The 18,916-nt window shown below is 48.6% G+C and overlaps 1 long non-coding RNA gene across 1 annotated transcript in view; it reads right to left on the bottom strand.

Moving 5' to 3' along the window:
* LOC139805999 (uncharacterized) overlaps nt 1-18,916 on the bottom strand; it is a 177,189-nt gene that overhangs the window by 60,315 nt on the left and 97,958 nt on the right. The gene's annotated exons all lie outside the window — the stretch shown is intronic.

The following is an 18,916-nucleotide window of genomic DNA, read 5'->3' as shown; positions in this document are numbered from 1 at the left end:
CCCTGAGCTGGGAGCACCTGAGGTCCCAGCTGGTGATGTGGGGGGTGAACAGGAATGGTCCTTCCCTGTCCAGAAGGGTTCCCTGTCCCAAGGGTTGGGGTCTGAGCTGAGCAGGATGCACACGGGTGCTCTGCAGACACCTGGGGGCCTCGGGGTGAGCAGACAAGGGGGCAGCGAGCGTGTGTGCTCAGTGCAGGGAGGGGATGCTCTGGGACTACTGAACTGGTGCCTATCTTGGGTATTTCCATTTTCTGCAATCTGATGTGTTTTGGTGATTTATTCATGACTGGTGTAGTGAGAAATTGGAAAAGGCTAGCAGGAGAGCCATGGCCTGGAGATCCAGAGTCTGATTGAGGCTACAACTGAATTACTGTCAGAGGCATCATGCAAGGTTTACTCCAGCGAATGTGAAGTTGAATCTTTACATTAATAAGTGAACATGAACTATCAGAAAGACTGGCATATGTCTGCTGCCAGGCAGGTCTGGGAAGGAGCTGTCAGATCAATGAGAAACTCGAGCAGCCAAACAGAGAAGCTCCAGTGCCCCTCTTCACATCCTTCAGAGGTGTCTGCAGGCACTCCCCCAGCTCACCGGAGGAGTCCAAAGGCTGCTGCAGGCCAAGCTCCCTATTTTAAATCCCTGGGGTGGAAGCATCCAAAGAAGCCCCAACAAGATTTCACTCTGTTACTCAGATGTGAAAATCTTGCCCCTTGCTCAGGCAATGCTGCTAAACCACAGCTGATGAGCAGGAGAGACACCAGCAGCCAGCAACACCAGCTCCACAAGGGACAGTCCCTGAGAGATGGAAGACAGGGAGACACCATCAACACAAATCCAACCCAGCACACCCAGACCTACAGCACACACTTATCAGAAAGGATAATTTTGGCCCTGTTTTCAAAAAGCAAAAGGAAAAGGTGCTGATGGCACCTGGGGCCTCCCCGAGCTGCCCCACGTTCATTTTCACATCAAGTACAAGAAGATCCTTTCCACCTTGGCTCCCAGTTTGCTGGCTGTGAGGGGGAAATGCCTCTTTCCAGGAGGTTCCCCTCCAAACTCCTCAGGTTTCACAGGAAAAGAGCCTCCAACACCTGAATCTGGGCTGTAAGCAGACCAAAGCCTCACCCCAGAGAGCCAAATGGGGTTTTGATGTTTCACCTTTCAGGTTTCTGGCAACCAGACTGAACCTGTCCAAGGCTGCATTCCAGCTCTCTGCTCCTTTCCAGGCTGCAAGGTGAAGCTCAGCCTTGTGAGCTCCTCCTGCTGTCTCCAAGCAAAAGATCCCAGTGAAGGAGCATCCAGGCTGACCATGGGCAGGTGGACATGCACCAGAACCCCTGCATCCCAAGCACCCTCTTGGGGGTGAGATGCCTCCTGTTTTGGGCTGGGGTGTGTGTGATCCCTCTGCTGCTGTCCCTTTGCTAATCATTAACATCACCCTCTCTTTGGCAGGGAGCAGAAATGGAGCCAGCTCCCACCAGAGAGGCAGGAGAGCTGATTTCCTAATAATTTATGGCTTGGACAAAGTTGCAGGGCAGCAACCAAGTATGCGGGAAAGGTTGGGGTGAAAAATTATTTACAAAGTGAATGCCCTGAAGACACTTGTACTGGACAACAATTACAGCACCTTAATTAACTGAAATTTAGTTCACCCGTCGACTGAGGCATGTCCAGTGCTAAAGTTATGCCACTGCTGCTGTCTACTACTGGTTAATGAATATAAATCAGATGGTTTATAGTTAGTGAACATGTAATAGGCTTGCAATGAGTTGAATTCCAATGCAAAATGCCTGGGGATAGGAACATGCCATCCATAAAATATATATAAATAACAGATTTACATTTCTACAAGGAAAAAAAAAAAAAAAACAGAGCTATCCTCCCATCTTGGTATTCTCCCAGCTTGACAGACCTGCACTCCAATGAGACAAGGGATCAATAAGGAAAAATTTAAGAGTCTGGTCACCAGAGTTGCAGCTAATTAGATGCCAAAACTCTTCTGTGCCCTCTGTGTTTCCTGCCCAGCCACTGAGCCCTGTCCTGGAGGTTCAGGGGTGCCTGTTCAGAGCTGCTTGGGAGCAGAGCCCGAGGGGCAGGGGAGCTGAAGGTGACTCCTGATGGTGCAGAGCACTCGGTGCAGCTCCCAGGGCAGGAGGTAACTGAGGACATGGAGAGGGGAGTGCTGCCTCCCCAAAGCCCAGGGGAGGGAAGCCAAGCTCCTTTTGGATGAGCCTGTAGTGTTACCAAAGGGAAGAGCAGAGAGCTAAGGCTCTAGAGGTAATTCAGGTTAAAGAAGAGAAAGACCAACCATCTCCTGCCCCCTTCTGCAGTCAGTCACGAGTGCAGGTTGCAAGCAAGCAAATCCCTCCAAGATTCTCACTTGAAAAATAACTTTTCCTTTGTGCCAGTGACATGCTGGCAGGAGTGGGCAGGCCTGGCCAGAGAGCCCTCGCAGCTGGGGACATCTCTGCATCATCCAAGATATTGATATTTAGGAGGCAGTCATCCCCATCCTGGAAAAGAAAGCTCCCCCAGGATATCCTGGGCTACCTAAGAAGATGGCATGCCCCAAATCACCAGACTGCTGGGGAATAGGTGGCCAGGGCTCTCAGTGAGGCCTCAAGCCATCAAAAAGAGCCCCAGTGTCAAAACCCCCTGGTCTCAGCTCTTTCCGTTTCCCCGCTGCAGAAGCAAGAAATTGTGGACTTTATTTATTGCACAAATTAGGTACAAGAAAATTATTTTCTTAATGTGAGACTTGATGAATGTTCTCAACTCTCCACCCTGCTAGGAAGAGGGGGTTACAATGAAAATTATTTACAAAGCATGTGCTACCCTGCAGGGATATTTATTCAGGCAGGGGATGTTTCCACAGATTTTGTTGACAAAGGCAAATCAAATTACATTTTTGCAAGCATTACAGCAAGCATCTTGATTTGATATGGACCTCAGCCATCTCCTGACAACGCCAGGGAAGCAGCTCTGGCCCTGCAGCCTCTGGGCACCTACAAAATGGTAACTTCAAGGATCAGGGAGTAGATGAGGGGACCTGGGAATACGAAGGGCACGGCGGGTCAAGGTGTCAGGAAAAAAAAAAGCACAAACCCTGTGGTACCACATAGGCTGCTGCTCTCAAAATACAATATTATCAAGGAAATTATGTAAACCTTTGTGAAACATAAAGCCTGACTAGATAGTCTGTGCCACCTCTCAGGGTGTAAAAAGCTGAGTATCTGATGCTATGCAGCAGTGTTGCTGGGTACTGGAACCCAGGAGCTCCTCATTAGCCTGAGATCTGATGGAGCTCTGTCCACTGCTGCAGGGTCAGGAAGGGTTTGGAAAGCACCCAAAATCCTACTTGGATTCATGATGGGATTTTGCACATTGGAAAGAAACAGTTCAGAGCTCTTTGCTAGCAGGAAAATTAAACCTGATTAAACCTGTGGGTCTTAAACTTGGTCTTCAATCAGGTCTTTGGGAAGTCCCCACAGATTACACCATCCCTGTGCTCAGCCACCATAATGACTTGTGAGTGATGAGCTTAACCACCATTCCCCCAGCTCCATTTCCATGGATGGCCTGGACGTACCCACAAAGACGTTCACATTAATTTTTAGATAATTAAATCAGGAATGACCCCAGTGCTGAGGAAATAAAACCTCAATTCTTCCTGGGCTGCACAGAGCTCATCCTGGCTTTAACCCTCAGAACACAGAACCCACTGGAAGGGATGGATCCATCTCCAGCCCTTCTCCCTCTTCTCCCCCACCTTTTACAGCCCTTTCACCCAGTTCTATAGGATGACACGTGCATTTTCTGGGAAATTACCTTAACAGGCAGCACCACAACTCAACAAACCACTGATGAGCAACAACCCAGCCCCAGCTCCAGGATTGGAGCTTTGTGACTGCAGAGGAACAGCCCCTGGAGCCACCTGACCCACAATTTACTCCTCAGCCCACAAGTGTCCTGCAGAAGGCAGTTCCTGCATCCAGCTGGAGCCTGGGGACAGCCAGCATCAGCTCTGGCAGCTCCTTAACTCTTGGAAAACCAAGGATGAAGGCCAGGTCTTCCCAGAGGTCCCCTCCCACAGCAGCAGGTACCTCCTGGGAGGAGAAGATCCCTTCCTGGAGCTCTCCACATCTCCCATCTCCCTCCCACAGCTCCCAGCACTGGGTACCAGGGTGCTGACCACTCAGCAGGACGTGCCATGGGACTATGCAAACTCAGGAGGATAATTACTCTGGGTTTCATCAAACAATCCCCCCTGGGAGGCAGCAGTGATTACTCACTTCTACTGTAATTTTAATTGGTGGGCAAACATGATCTTTTGTAGAGACAAAGCCTCATTCTTCTCTCTCTTGTAACAGTTTAAATCAATACCAACCTGGGGCTGCTTGGAAATATTTAATGAAAACTGTTTTGACAGAAAATTGGATTCTTGATGGGGCAAAATATTTGTTTCCAATGGAAAAAGTTTTCACTTGCTTGAAAGTCAAAACTTTTGGCTGAAAGGTCAAACTGCAGGACACAGACACGGGTGGCAGTGCCCTGGGTCAGGGTGGGCAGCCAGGAGCTCTGTGACCCCATCCAAGCCTCTCTGCCAGGGATGATGGTCACAACCTTCCTGCTGTGACTTCTCCCACTGTGACAAACACCACCCAGGGACAGGGGGCACCCGGTGTGTCCCAGGAGGAGCAGCAGGACTTGGTGCAACGGCACAGAGTAAAAGCCACTTCATCCATCCCAGCAAAGCCCCTGCCCGAGGGTTTCTGCCTGTGCATTCACCTTGAGGTGAAATTAGTGATGGCAAAAAAAACCTTACTCAGGTCTTGGCTAATGATTATCCCATTAAAGAATCAGCTGACATAATATCATTTGGTAGTTTTATAAACCTCAGTGACAACAAGACTGATGAGACCTAAAGCCCTGATGGCTCATCTGCCCAGAGAAGAGGAAAAGTACAAAAATTTGCTATTTTACTGCCTTGCAAATGTCACGTTCTTAAAATAGCACAAAACAAGCTTCAGAAAGGTGGGCACAACCTTTGCCCACCTCCAGAAACCACGTGTACAGTCACCCCCAGCCCTCCCACTCCTTGGTACCTTTCCATCAAGCTTCAGAAATGCAACTCACAGAGGGCACCTGAGCTGGGCAGGACCACGGGAACATCGTGCAGACCCCACAGCCACGGGTGCCTTCTCCCCACTGCCCAGCACCCCCTCAGACACCTGGGCAGGCCCCAGGACCCACTTTGCTGCCAAGACCCTCTGGGAACCCCCCAGCCCACACTGAACAGTGACCTCCTGGGCCTCAACCAATCTGGGACAAGGTGAGGGCAGCTCTCACGTGGCACCAGGGTCTGGCACAACTGGTCCATTTCATGAAAAAAGGGAAAAACCCCAACAATTTGTATATGCTGCAGTTCTTCTCCTTGCCCACAGCTCTACATGGAAGGCCCTGATGCTGGCAGGACAATACCCACCTCCAACTCCATCCATCTTGCTGGTGATGACAGAAATTATTTTGGCAGCACACGTGGTTTGTTGTGCTGTGGTTTGAGAGAGGCAACATCACAAGATGGAGATGAGCACTGCCCTCTCCCATCGTGTTGTCAATACACATATAAATTAATTTTAAAACTTTTTTTTTTTTAATTCCACCAAAAAAATTAGCCAAATAAAATAAAGCTTTGGCCTCAGGCACCGCTGCATCCCTGGCAGTCTGTATTATACACTTTGGAAAAGAAAAGCAAAAAAAAAAAAAAGCAAAAAAAAAGCAAAAAAAAAAAGCAGCTTGCTTTGCTTTTCCCCCCCTTGCCTGGGTGTCACGAGCAAGAAATGAGCAGCTGACCTGAGTTTGAATTTAGAGTGTTCATTAATAGGATATTATGCCATATGCTCAGCACACTGTCTTTTTTTTTAATGCAGCCGCCAATTTGAGAGAATTTCTAATTAGTAATGGTATAATGAGAGTATTCAGAGGCTAATGTGGTGGGTGGGGAAGAGAAATAGATCGCTTGGTGAGGACTGGAAATATTTCTGTTCAAATTCCTCCTGAAATAATGACCCTGGGTAAAGGGCTGAGATCCCTGACAAATGAAGGACGTGCAGGGAGGTTCCCTCGACTGCAGAGGGAGCGTTCGGCAGGGCCGGGGGGAAAGGGGAGAGAGTTGGGGCTGCTCAGCCTGACCCAGGGAGGGTCTGGGAAGGAAAAGCTTCCTAAATGGGGCTGGGCTGAAGGGGAGGAAGCATAAAGGAGGAGCTGGGTGAGGAGGAGGAGGAGAAAGAGGAGGAGGAGAAGAAAGGGAAGGAGGAGGAGAAGGAGGAGAAGAAAGGGAAGGAGGAGGACGAGGAGAAGGAGGAGGAGAAGGAGGAGGAGAAGGAGGAGGAGAAGGAGAAAAGGAGAAGGAGAAGGAGAAGGAGAAGGAGAAGGAGAAGGAGAAGGAGAAGGAGAAGGAGAAGGAGAAGGAGAAGGAGAAGGAGAAGGAGAAGGAGAAGGAGAAGGAGAAGGAAAAGGAGAAGGAAAAGGAAAAGGAAAAGGAAAAGGAAAAGGAAAAGGAAAAGGAAAAGGAAAAGGAAAAGGAAAAGGAAAAGGAAAAGGAAAAGGAAAAGGAAAAGGAAAAGGAAAAGGAAAAGGAAAAGGAAAAGGAAAAGGAAAACGAAAACGAAAACGAAAACGAAAAGGAAGAAGGAGGAGAAGGAGGAGAAGGAGGAGAAGGAGGAGAAGGAGGAGAAGGAGGAGAAGGAGGAGAAGGAGGAAGAAGGGGAAGAAGGGGAAGAAGGGGAAGAAGGGGAAGAAGGAGGAGGAGGAGAAGGGGAAGGAGGAGAAGGAGAAGGGGAAGGGGGAGGAGGAGGAGGAGAAGAAGGGGAAGGGGAAGAAGAAGAAGGAGGAGGAGGAGAAAGAGGAGAAGAGGGAGGAGAAGGGGGAAAAGAAAGGGAAGGAGGAGAAGTAGGAGGAGAAGGAAGGGAAGGAGGAGGAGATGCTCAGTGAAGTTCAGGGTGGGGAGCAGCTCCCTGCCCAAGCTGGGGGTTATTAAAGCGTCGCTGCCCGAAACGCCTTTGAAAAGTGCTTCTGCAGGATATTTGAGGGTCAGATGGTTTAATAGCTACTTGGTTATTGGAAATTGGGACTAATGAGGCATGGATGCAGGTTGGTGTTTTGTGGGAAGTTGTTGGTATAAAATGTTCAATATATTTTCAATAAAATAAAGGTTTGAGGTTTGTGAGCTGGAGGAGAGCAGTGTCTGAGGCCGATGCATATTTAATCCTCCCTGCAGAGCATGGACAGGAGATAAACCTACACAAACCATGACAGTGGGCATGGCTCCAGGAGAGCCCATCTTAACATCTCAGAGCATCCTTCCATTTGAACTCATCATGAATTTTGTCTCCCATGGATTTTGGAGGGATTGGGATGTTACAGAAGAGAAAAGGGACAGGTTTGCAGTGGTCTGCAAAAAGTCAGGCTGCAGCACAGGAAAAAGCTCCTTCCCTTATTAAAAAAACAAACCCCACAGACCTTATAGATGGGAAAATCAAACATTTTCCCAGAAGAAAAGGGATGGTGGGAGCTGAGAGCACAAACCCCTCCCTTTGGTTTCAGCAGGAAACTTCAAGCAGCAATGGGGAAAACCTGAGTGCTGCAGGTTTAAAATAAAAACTAAACCCATAACATCCTTGCCTTTTTCCCATGTCCCAGCCAGCAGGAAATCCCTCTGGAGGGAACACAGCTCGTGCTGCAGAGGACAGCTTTTCCAGCTTTTCCAGCTTTTCCAGCTCTGAGAAGACTGGCTCCTAAGACAGCCCCTGAAGCTGGGACACATGCAGATTCTTTCAAATGAGCCCTCATTAATTTGCCTTTTGATTGGACCAATTAGATCTTTAACACTGTAGGAAATAATTTTTTACTAATGATTAAGCTGAAGAGGGGGAGTTTTCCCTCTCCTGTGCCATGTTTTGACTGCATTACCATATTACCTTGAAGAAAGCCAATAAAGTTCTACGACTGTGGGGTCTCCCCAGCACCTCCTGAGCTTTCCACACATGTGAGTTTTATAGGAACAGATGCCACAAGAATAAAGCTGGGCACTAAATGATGATTTTTGGTAGAGAGGAACCCAGAGGAGCAGAAAAGCTACTTGAGAGGAGATCTGCTGGAGCTCCAGGCCAGGAGTGTTGTGCAGGGATGGGCTGACACCCCAGTATTGTGTAAACCCTGCTCTGAAAATTAAATATTCATCATGCTCATATTAGATTCCAGAGTGCCTTTTAGGAAAAAATAAATGAGATTTGCTTTAAAAGAAGAAGAAGAAAAAAAAAAGGCACAGGGGCCATATAGAACCAAGCCCCAGCTTCATAAATAATATGTTTTTATGCCAACACTCAACAATTAAAAGGCTTAAGATTCATTTTGGAGAGTGAATCAAGCTTAAAATTCATCCTCCTACCCTCATGCATGTGCCACAGAGAATTAATGCATTCACCCAACATATTTTTAGAAGGGATTTATTCCTTGCTCTCGCACCATCCTGATTTTCCAGAGAAATAGATGTGAGTGGTGAAGTGTAAGCAAGATTTTTTTCCCCCCTTCTTTCAAGTAAATCTCCATCTTGTTGACAGCCATGCCCCAATCTGTCAGCCCTGAAGGCTCTGCACAGCCCAGCTCCTCTCTGGATCCTCAGCTCTGCTTCCCCACTCCCTGCACAGGGGCAGAAGGCACAGTCAGCACCACCCCTGCCACCAACCAGGACATTCCCAACACTTGGATGTGGGAGAGGAGGGAAGGAGCAGGGGGGACACACTCAGGTCCCCCAGCCCCAGGGATCCTGGGGTGACCAGGACAGGTCAGCCCCTGCCCCACTGCTCCCACCCTCCAAGGCCACATCCCACCATGAACCTCACCCAGCTCATTACACAGCCCATTAGTGAGAAATAAATATTAATATAATATAATATTATTCTGATAGAAGTGACAAATGTGACTATAATAAGGCTCTCACGTTCTACTGGATTAATCTGCCTGTTAATTACCAGCAGTTCCTCTGGTCTCCAGCCTCTCAGATGGTCCTTGGTGAGCAACCCCCATGGTCAGGAGGTTCCCAAGGCTCCACTCTGAGCCTTGTCAGGATGTTGTGACAACCCAGGGGCACCCAGGTCACTCATGAACCAAGGGACTCTGGTGGCCTTGGTGGCTGGGAGCTGGTGGGAGGACAAGGACCAACCACCAGCACTTCCACCACAGGGCATGTGGGGAATATGGAGAATATGCAAGGGGGTCTTGGGAGCCCTGGGATGTGTCCCCTCTCTCCTGTGTCCCCCTGGACTTCAGAGAAGAAGGCAGCAGCATTTCTCATGCTGCAGCTCAGTGGGCACAGGGCAGAGCCCTCTGGCTCTGTCAGATGTTTGCTTTTGCAAAAATAACCAAAAAACCAACCACAACCCCAACAACCAACCCGATGCTCCTCTACTCAACTCAAAATGAAACTTCCCACTTAATAAAAAAAAAAACCTATAACGTCAAAGATTAAAACACCCTCAATAAATTAGGTCCAACCCCAAATTTTCACAATAGAAAACTCAAAAAAAATTCCGTTTTCAAAGTGCCAAAGGGAAACTTGTCCCATCCCTCCAGGCCCTTGTCCCAAGTCCCTCCCCAGCTTTCCTGGAGCCCCTCCAGGCACTGGAAGGTTCTCCAAGGTCTCCCCATTCCAGCCTTCTCCCCTCTGAACACCCCCAACTCTCCCAGCCTGGCTCCAGAGGAGAATTCCCACCAAACCACCACCGGGGGAACATTTGCTCCTTCCCGACACACGCACGTCCCCCCAGGGAGGTAAAAGGGATAAGCTGACACCTCCAAGGAGGTCTGGAGATGAAAAATGTTGTAGATGTGACAAATCTATGTCAGCTCAGCCCCGGGGCTGGCAGCTCCTGTGCCCGGTCCCGAGCCACCCGCGCGGTGTTTGCTGGGACCTGGGAGAACCTCCTGGGAGGGAACCCCCTGAGCCTCCTGCCACTGCTCCTCTCCCTTTAAATTGTTATTTAAGAAGTTTTGCCAGTTTTACTTTGCACAGCCTGGTGCTGTTCATTTTAGGTTTGCTAGAAATGTTCTCCAGCTGAATACTGAGTGAAATAAATTCAAATCCTACTCCGCAAATGACACTGCACATAAATATTCAGTAAATTAGCAGCACACTTTTATAGATTTATCAGTCATTGCTGGCACAGAATGACAGGCAATGTTGTAGCTGAAATATTAATGCTGACAAATTAATGATTTCTGAGTAAATGATGTCATTTTTGCACCGTTTCATTAAAATTTACTCACTTTCAATATCAGCTTCATTTCTACGCCAAAAAAAAAATTAAAATCATTTTCATTCTCTTTCTCTCTCCCTTCTCCTCTAGGAGGCTTTTTTGAACCCAAAGGGCATCAATTTCCCACCACTCAGCTCTGAGGAAGAAGAAGGGCTGAAGTTTGATGAGCAGGCAGGTGGTGGAACCCCCCTGACCCACCCTGCAGCCAGGTGATCAGATGCCACAGGAGAACCCATCCCACCCATCCCTGAGGAGTCACAGGGTTCTGCTGGCTGCAAAGAACCTTCCACATCATCAGCTCCAACCATCAACCCAACTCTACTGAGTTAAATCATGTCCCTCAGCACCACCACAGCTATGGAAACACCTCCAGGGATGGTGTCAGTCCCCCCCCCAGTGGTTGATAACCCTTTCAGAGAAGAAATCTCTTCTAAAATCCAACCTAAACCTCCCCTGGCAAAACTTGAGGCTATTTCCACTTCTCCTATCACTTGTTCCTTGGGAGAACAGACCAAGTCCCCTGGCTCCAACCTCCTTCAGGGGGTTGCAGAGAGCCAGGAGGTCTCTCCTCAGGATGAGCACCCCCAGGTCCCTCAGCTACTCCTGCTTTGTGCTCCAGACTCTCCTGAGGAACTTGCCACCAAGCCCTGCAGCACCACTAAACCTTGTGAAGACCACCAGTATAGTGCTACCACCCTACAGCCCATTTCCACCCTGGACAGGAGGAAATATCCCCCCAGGGATGGGTTATCCATCACCAAGAGCATCTTCTGCCACCCGTACTCATCCTGGAGACTTCTCCCCATCCCAGTCCCCATAGCAAGGGGGGAGAGGCCACAAGCACAGGGCAGTTTGAGAAGGGGAGGTCTGGGTGTCACCCCTGCCAACCCTGCACACACAGAGAGGTCTCCTGAGCACTGATGGATGGAGCAAAGCTCTCCCAAAAGGCAGCAGAGCTCTCCCCCACCTTTCCTGAAGCAAAGAAAGTGGCACCTTTGGGGTTCACAGCAGTTTGGAGAAGCAAAAGCTCTTTTTGCCCCATGGCTGTGTAATGGGGTTCTCCTCCCTGGAGCCTTTGCCACCTACTGCCATCTTTATTGTGCCCCATTGGGTATTTTGGGCAAATTACCCCATCAAAAAGCCTTCCTGCCCTGTCTGTCATCCTGGACGGGACTGGTGACATCCCTGACAGCTGACTGACAAAGACAGTTGTAGTGGATTGGAAAAAGGAAAAAAAAAAAAAAAAAAAAAAAGGTGGGGGTGGAAGGGGGGGTAGAAAGGGAAAAAAAAAAAAAGAAAAAGCCAGAGAGAGAGCAAGAGAGAAAGAGCCCAGAGAAGGTTTTACCCAGGATTCCCTGGGCTGAGCTATATCAGTCAATCTCCGGGCTAATTCGTGTCAGTACTTGTTTCCTATCTCCTTGAGTCTCCAGCGGAAGGTTGATAAAATTGAAGTGGAAATGAAGTTGGATGCACAGGAGGATACATACAACAATAGGCTGGTGAAATGGGTTTGTATCCCTGATACACTCTTTGGAGCATCAGGATTCGCCGTGACCTTGACAGTGTCCTTGGGAGAATAAAATAAAAGAAAAGGGAAGAATTTTGAGCTGCCAGAAGAAATGTAAGCAATGAGCTGCGTTTGGTACAGAGACTTTGGAGAGGGAAGGAGGGAGGTTGGCTCCCAGCAGATTGGTTATCCCGTGGGAGTTTCTGGTTGCACAAGAACTTCCCTGGTGAGCTATGGGGAAAAAAGGGTGTTGTGTCCAGTTGGTACAGCAGTAGAGGATGCCTGTGTTTTGTGAGAAAGTCTCCATCACCTCAGCTAAGTTGGTGATGAGTAGAAACAAAATCATTTAAGAACTTCAAACCAAACGGATCCTGGAAACGCTCCAAGCAAAACCAGATCTTGGAAAACTGCAGCTTCTGACGGTCTGTTTGGGCCTGGCCCTCGGTCCCAGCAGAGGGAAGGTGGAGTTAAGACCCCATATTGACAAAAAAAGAAACGTATCCTCTGTTAGGAAGGCAAGGACAGCACCCTGGAGCAGGGGCACCCTGAGCCACCAAGCACCCAGGGCCCCGACCTCCCCGGATTTGGCTAATAGGAACCAGCTGGGTTTTTCCACTCTGCTGGCTGTGAGAAACTGATGACAACCTGTTTGACCACTGACCTCTGAACTTGACCCCCTGCTAATACCTTCAGCTGCTGATTGTCATGGGTGGCTGGCAGAGCCCTTTGTCTTTTGCTGTTTTGGAGTCCAGACAGATAAATGATTTCTATTTGTCCTTTGGCGCAGCGGAAGAGCTGATCGATATTATCCACGAATGATGTCAAGGATTTGTCGCCACAGCTTATGAATGACAAAACACTACCCAAAAAAACACCTTTTGGGGCAAAAGATTGAAAGCTGGAAAGGTTTATTGATTTTTGCTTTCTTAAATAGCAGCTCAAGCCACAAAAGAGAAAACGAAAAGCTTTGTGTGCTAAAATGCAGCAAAAAGCTTCCTCGAGAACAACGATTAGATCAGCTCTTGCATTTAAGTACTGTGTGCCTTGCCACAGCCAACTGCTCAATTTTGTCTGCTAAGCCCACTGCAATTTCCACCCATTTTTCCTCGTTTCAAAAGTGCTCGTATAGTGAAATACCAACCTCTGGAATCAAATGCTTCTCTGCTTTTGGCCACTGGTCACTCAGGAGAAGGCTATTCATCTCCCACACGTGCAGGCAGTGAGCTCAGGAGAGCAGGAGAAAAGCTTTTAGGTCCAAGAGCTAGAGAGGTGGGCTCAGCCCCAACACCTCTGGGCACCCACAGCACCCTCAGAAAACAACCACAGCTCCTCTGCACCCATCTCAGGGTGAAGGATGCTGTGGCCATGCTCAGTGATGCTCCCTCCTTCCCTCCCAGCCCCATCACCTAGGACATACCCTGGGTACACACAGATTTAAGAGAGCTGATGAAACAAAAGAGGTTCCCCTCTTAAATATCCACCCATGGCTCTGCCTTGGGGTTCCTCTGGAGAAAGCAATGCTTATAGAATCACAGAAGGATAAAGACTGGAAAAGATCCCTGAGATCATCAAGTTCAACCATCAACTCAACACCCCCATGCTAACTAAACCATGTCCTGAAGTCTTTTGAACACCTCCAGGGACGGCAGGAATTGATTTAGCTTCTCCAGGAAGCTTCAAGGAAAGCATCTCATCCACACAGCACACATGGGAAGCAGCTGAATGGACAAGGAGCTAAATTAGGTCACTGCCAGCAGAGGAACACATTTGTGTTCTACAAATGGATGTGCTTCAAAACTCAGCACCAACCCTTAAATGAAACCAGAGAGTTTCTCCCAGCCCACCCCAGTCTTGCTTGAAGTCCAGTGACCCCTGCCCAGCCCTCAGGTGGTGAGAAATGCCTGTGTGGGGGGCTGAAGACTTTGGTTTCAGCAGTGTAAGGCCTGGCTCCAGGGAGGGGATTACCTTGGTTTAAAAGGCTGGAGCTCAGTGGGGTGAGGGTGGCTTCTCCTCCCCAGCTGGCTGATCTGCACGAGGAACAAAACTGAGTGAACAGTTCTGCTCAGAAACTCTGATGAGTGAAATGAGACAGCACTTGGAAGCACTCAGCTTTGAGGACACAGAACACAAAACCACAGGGACAAAAAAAGGGAGCTCACCTGCAGCTCTGAGCAACTTTGCTGAGCCCTTTTGGGAGCAACTCGGTGCTGTTTGATCCCTGTTCCTCCAAAAAGCCCCCATGAGCCTCCCAAGGCCCAGGAGCACTCAGCTCACCGTGGCATTACAAATGATCTAAACCACTGCCCACTCCCTGACCACATCATTCCCCTGCTCCCCTTTGAGCTTTTATTTTGATCTGCCAAGTGTGTCCCAGCCCCGGTGCCAAAGGAAGTTCCCGAGACAATGTGCCCTGTGTTGTACTCATGGCACCCTCTTCATTTGTCCTCCTCCTGGGGTAGCTTGACAGCTCCTTTCCCTAAATGTACAGGGCTCACATTTCATGCCTGCATTATTCATTATCAAAGAATCTAAATTCCTCCACCACATCCTGAATCGGAGCAGAAACTGATTTCAGCACCAGGCTAACGAGCTGGGTGGCTCCGGCTTCAGGCTCTTAATCAGATGCTGGTTAAAAGGCACAGCCTGGCTTCTACTTTTAGAATTAAGACTTCAGAAAAAAACCAAAACCGAACCAAAACTGTCACAAATCCAGACCCAGCCCCCCCAGAAAGGAACTGAGGATTTCTTTTCCTCCCTGGAAAACTTGGCCCCTGTTTTCCCGCGAGTGATCTCTTACACCCCGCTTGCGGCGGCAAAGAAACCATTTTCTAAGTAATAAAACGTCTCCAAGCGCGGGGATTAGACCTAATCCAATTCCTTTATCAAATAAAGATTCCATCGTGGCCTTTGAAATACAAAGGCAGAAGTTCCCTGGCTGGTTCCCACCCCCCATTTCTCTCACGTCACACCCTGGCCAGAGGCTCGGCCGGCCCCGGCGCTGCGGCCGCCACCTGCTCGCGCTCCTGCAGCATCTGGCACGGGGGGATTAATCCCCACGTTTGGGTTTTCCATCTGCATCCCATCAAAGGTAACCCCTGTCAATCCAGAGACACCAACCCGTGTGGAAGAGCAGCAACTTCCAGGGCTGGCAGCAGATTTTTTGCTGTGAGAAAGGCGACGCTTTCGTTCGGGGCTGTTTGTTTAATTAAATTTTACGCGCGGCTAAAATGTTCTGTGACATTTCCACTGTGGGGTGTCGTAATTAAAAGCTGCTCAACTCCATACAGAGAGCCAACCCTTGTGAAGATGTCTTTGTCTGCCATGTGAACACGTTTAGCTCTGCAGCCAGGGAAGGGACAACTTGAGGTGCTGCTCAGAAGCTGAGAACGGCACCGGGTTAAGCGGGGAGGACACTTCTCTATGGAAAAAATAAACAATAATTAAAAAAAAAAGTGAACAAAGACAAACCAAGAGAAAAAGTAACTACACCCCAAACCCTGTAAAATCTCCAACTTTTTCTCCACGCTCAGGAGCTGTCACGTTTGCCAAGCTCATGTCCTTTCCCTTTTGCTCCAACTATTGTGCACATCACAGTGAGAAGGCTCCTGGCGGCTCCCACTGCCTGAGGAAGGACTCCAAAGGCATTCCAGGGGGCTGCCCAGCCAAGAACCTGCTCTGCTACCCCTCATTCCCAAGCTAGTGAAAAGAAAAGTCACAGGAACAGACTCAAATCAGGAGCAATCAGAACAGATGTCACACCTGTTTACTTAAAAATGAAATTTCTTGTGAAAAAGAAACCTGGCATTCCAGGTGGGGGTTCTGAGCTGGGAGCTGGATGGGGTTTGGAGCAGGATCAGGAACATTCCCACGTGGCAGGGAGAGGAGGGTTCATATCTGGACCCCCTCATGAACTCACTGCAAGTCTGAGCCTCCATAAGAGACTGACTCTGAGTGCAGCTCCCCAGCCAGAAATTCTTAGATCTTAATTTTAGTATCATCATTCTGTTTGACATTGATTTTTCCTCCAAGTCTCGGCACAAATCCATGAATCGGCACATGCATGAGAGGAGAATAAGAAATAAAATGTAAAAATATTTTTGTGCTTCTTTTCCTGGAGCTGGCAGCAAAATCTCTGGAAGTCACCAAAAATCAAGGAAGGAGGAAACGCATTCCCTTGAATTTTGCTCCACCCTTTGGTTGCATGGATCATGGAAAGAAGCCCTGCAAGGGACTGGTATTCCAGTGTCTGGTTGGTGGGAAAGGAGGAGCTCTGGGGAGTGCCAAGCTTTCCCTTTTTTCACACTGACCTATTCCTCTGTCATTTTATCCACCAGACTCAGAGCACAGGCACGGGCTGAGGGCCCGATGTGCACGAGCGTTAAGGGCTATTCACCACCTGTTGGAACTGTCAAGTTCTGTGGGAAAGCATATCAATTAACAGCCCTGATTAGCTCATCAGACTTCCCATCTGACAAAACACTCACCCCCTTTCCAGCCTAATCCCCCCGGAAAGCTGGGGCTGGGTGCGGGGCAGCGATGCCCGAGCCTCGGGCTCAGCCCTTCCCTGGCTGCAGCCAAGGAGTTTCACCCTGCAGACAGCAGGTATTTGGGTTAAATTCCCAGGAGCCTCCTATGTTCCCATATAGCTTAAAAAAGCTGGGACACCGGCCAGGAAAAAGGACCTTCTGTGACCTGCTCTTAACCCCCAAGGAAAGTTACACAAACTCTTTCACGCTTGGCTGGGATCGCTGTGTAGGAGTTGGCCAAAACAATACTTTCCCTTGTGTTTGCCTACCTTATTAAATATCAATTAATATTTATGGAAGTTTATAAACAGCACAGCTTGGGTTTCAAGGGTGCTTAGAAATCTGATCTCCTCCTCCTCCTCCTTTCCCTCTCTCTCCACACCCCTCCCCAGGCTGCATTTCTCCTGCTCACTGCTCCATGGTGAGAGCCCGACTCCTCCACCAAGGGATGGGGGGCCTGAGGATCAGAGGGCCTGGGGGTGGGGGAATCCTGGGGAACACCCCCTCCAGGGGCACCCCCAGACCCCACGATCCCACTCATCCCTGTACAAAAGTCTGGGGCCAAAAAAAGACCAGGAGGCAGAGGTGGGTGCTAGACCAGGATCAGGCCTGATGGATTTGTACCAAGTCTCCTGTATTTATTGTAAGTCCATTCTCCCTTTTCATCCCCCTCCCCCTATTGACACACTACTTTGTTTTAAATTATGTTTAATTTAAAGGATTTTTCTGTACCCTTATTTCCTCGGAAGAGGCTTTCTAAAAGGCTCCTGCTGATTAATTGTTGCTGGGCTCTTGCCAAGTGTTGGAAGTTTTACATGTAAAGAGAAAATACGGCTCCCTCTCTCTCTCTCTCCCCGCTTGCCCGTGCCTTTTCTATTTAGTCCTTCAGTCTATTTTACAAACATATGGCCTGTCATTCAAAGCAGAGAGCACCATCCTGCTCTCAATATTCCCTCCCCATCACACACATTTAACACCAGAGGCTCCAGGCACAGCCCGGGGTTGCTGCCCCTCACCGCAGCCTCAGGCCGCTCCGTGCTGCTCCTGCTTTCACTCCTCTGCTTGGCTTTACTGGGTAAATCAGCACAGCACAGATGTTCACTGCCCCATTTTTCACAGGTCCTTTTAAATTTACTCTTTATTATTTGTAGCAACTTCAAATACTTGAAATTTAATAATATTAAGAAAAAACAACCAAGGATTTTTAATTTTTTTTTTTTGCCTGCCCTTGGTTTACCCTTCACACTCAGAGCACTACAGTGGGGTTTGACACCCTGATGGCAGCAGCTGTAACACAGGACAGAGTTTGGGTTCCTCTTACTCTCCAAACCCAGCCAGCACCCCCAGTGCTTTGCAGTCAGTGCTGCAGCCCAAGCTTTACCTGCCCTGCACACAGGGGACAGGGGACCAGACACAGCATCTCCTCCCACATCCTAGGGGAGGGACCTCAAAACCATCACCCCAAATGCCACCTCCTTGGGCTCATCCTGGTTTCCTGGGGAAGGTGGCTGTTCCTCTCCAACTATACCAAGGTGTAAGTTATGGGGTTTGGGTTTTTTTTTTCCTTCCCAACCCTGCAGCTTATCTGCAAGGAGTATCACCAGGAGGATCTGCAGTGATAAGGTGAGAGGGTGTCAGGTTTAATGCAGCAGACAAACCTGTGTGCCTGGCCTGCCAGACCTTGCAAGCTGAGAGTTTAAGGAGAGGAGGATTTAGGGCTGGATTCCTTCCTGGCCTTCCAAAAATAAACTTCTGCAAGCCCGAGTTCAAAAGCAACATTTTGTTCGAGGGCATCAATTTTGGAAAAAATCTGCTACATTTCTGCAAGCCCCAGGACTGGGGATGATAGCAAGGAACAGTCAAGCAAAAAAAAAAAAAAAAACCCAACAAAAAAACCCAACAAACACAAACCAAAACAATCCCCACTAGTAACTAAACCCCTTAATCTCACACAGGGTTGTTATTTTTCACTCCTTCTCTCCACATTCACCTCCCAAACCTATCACCATTTAACGCAGGAAAGCAGCTGTTATGTTTTAATAGCTCAGATCAATAGCAACCCCCTCCATCCTTCTCTTTTTTAACCTCCAAAATTATTTTAGGCAAGGCGAGGTTCATTTTATCCTTATTTATTTATTACTTAATCGGTAGAGAACCCTTGAGGCAAAATAGTCTCGTTTGCAAGAAAGATCAGGTGCCAGAAGCAGCAGAGGCAGAGCCACAAATCAGTATGCAAACCAGCCCCCAGCACCAAGGAGCAAACCAGGCACCTGCCTTATTTGCTTACATTACTTAGCAGAGTTTAACACCTATTTTTAAACACAACACTTGTTTATAAGAGCCACGAGAGGGAAGGGCAAGAAGTTGTTTCCAAACCATGATAAAAATGGGAAAAGGAGTTTAGGCAGGAAAAGCACAGCTCTCCCAATGATGCTCTGCAGTCAATTTTTGCCTGGTTAACACATCCCAGGAAAGGTGCCCTGTCTGGCCATTAAAGCTTATCCCTTATCTTTAGATTTATCATTAATGATCATACATTTCCCTCACTCTGGAACTGGTGAGAGGG

This window comes from Heliangelus exortis, chromosome 21 (genome assembly GCF_036169615.1).
Source record: "Heliangelus exortis chromosome 21, bHelExo1.hap1, whole genome shotgun sequence".
Taxonomy (NCBI): Eukaryota; Metazoa; Chordata; class Aves; order Apodiformes; family Trochilidae; genus Heliangelus; species Heliangelus exortis.
This window is presented reverse-complemented; position numbering and strand designations above follow the sequence as displayed.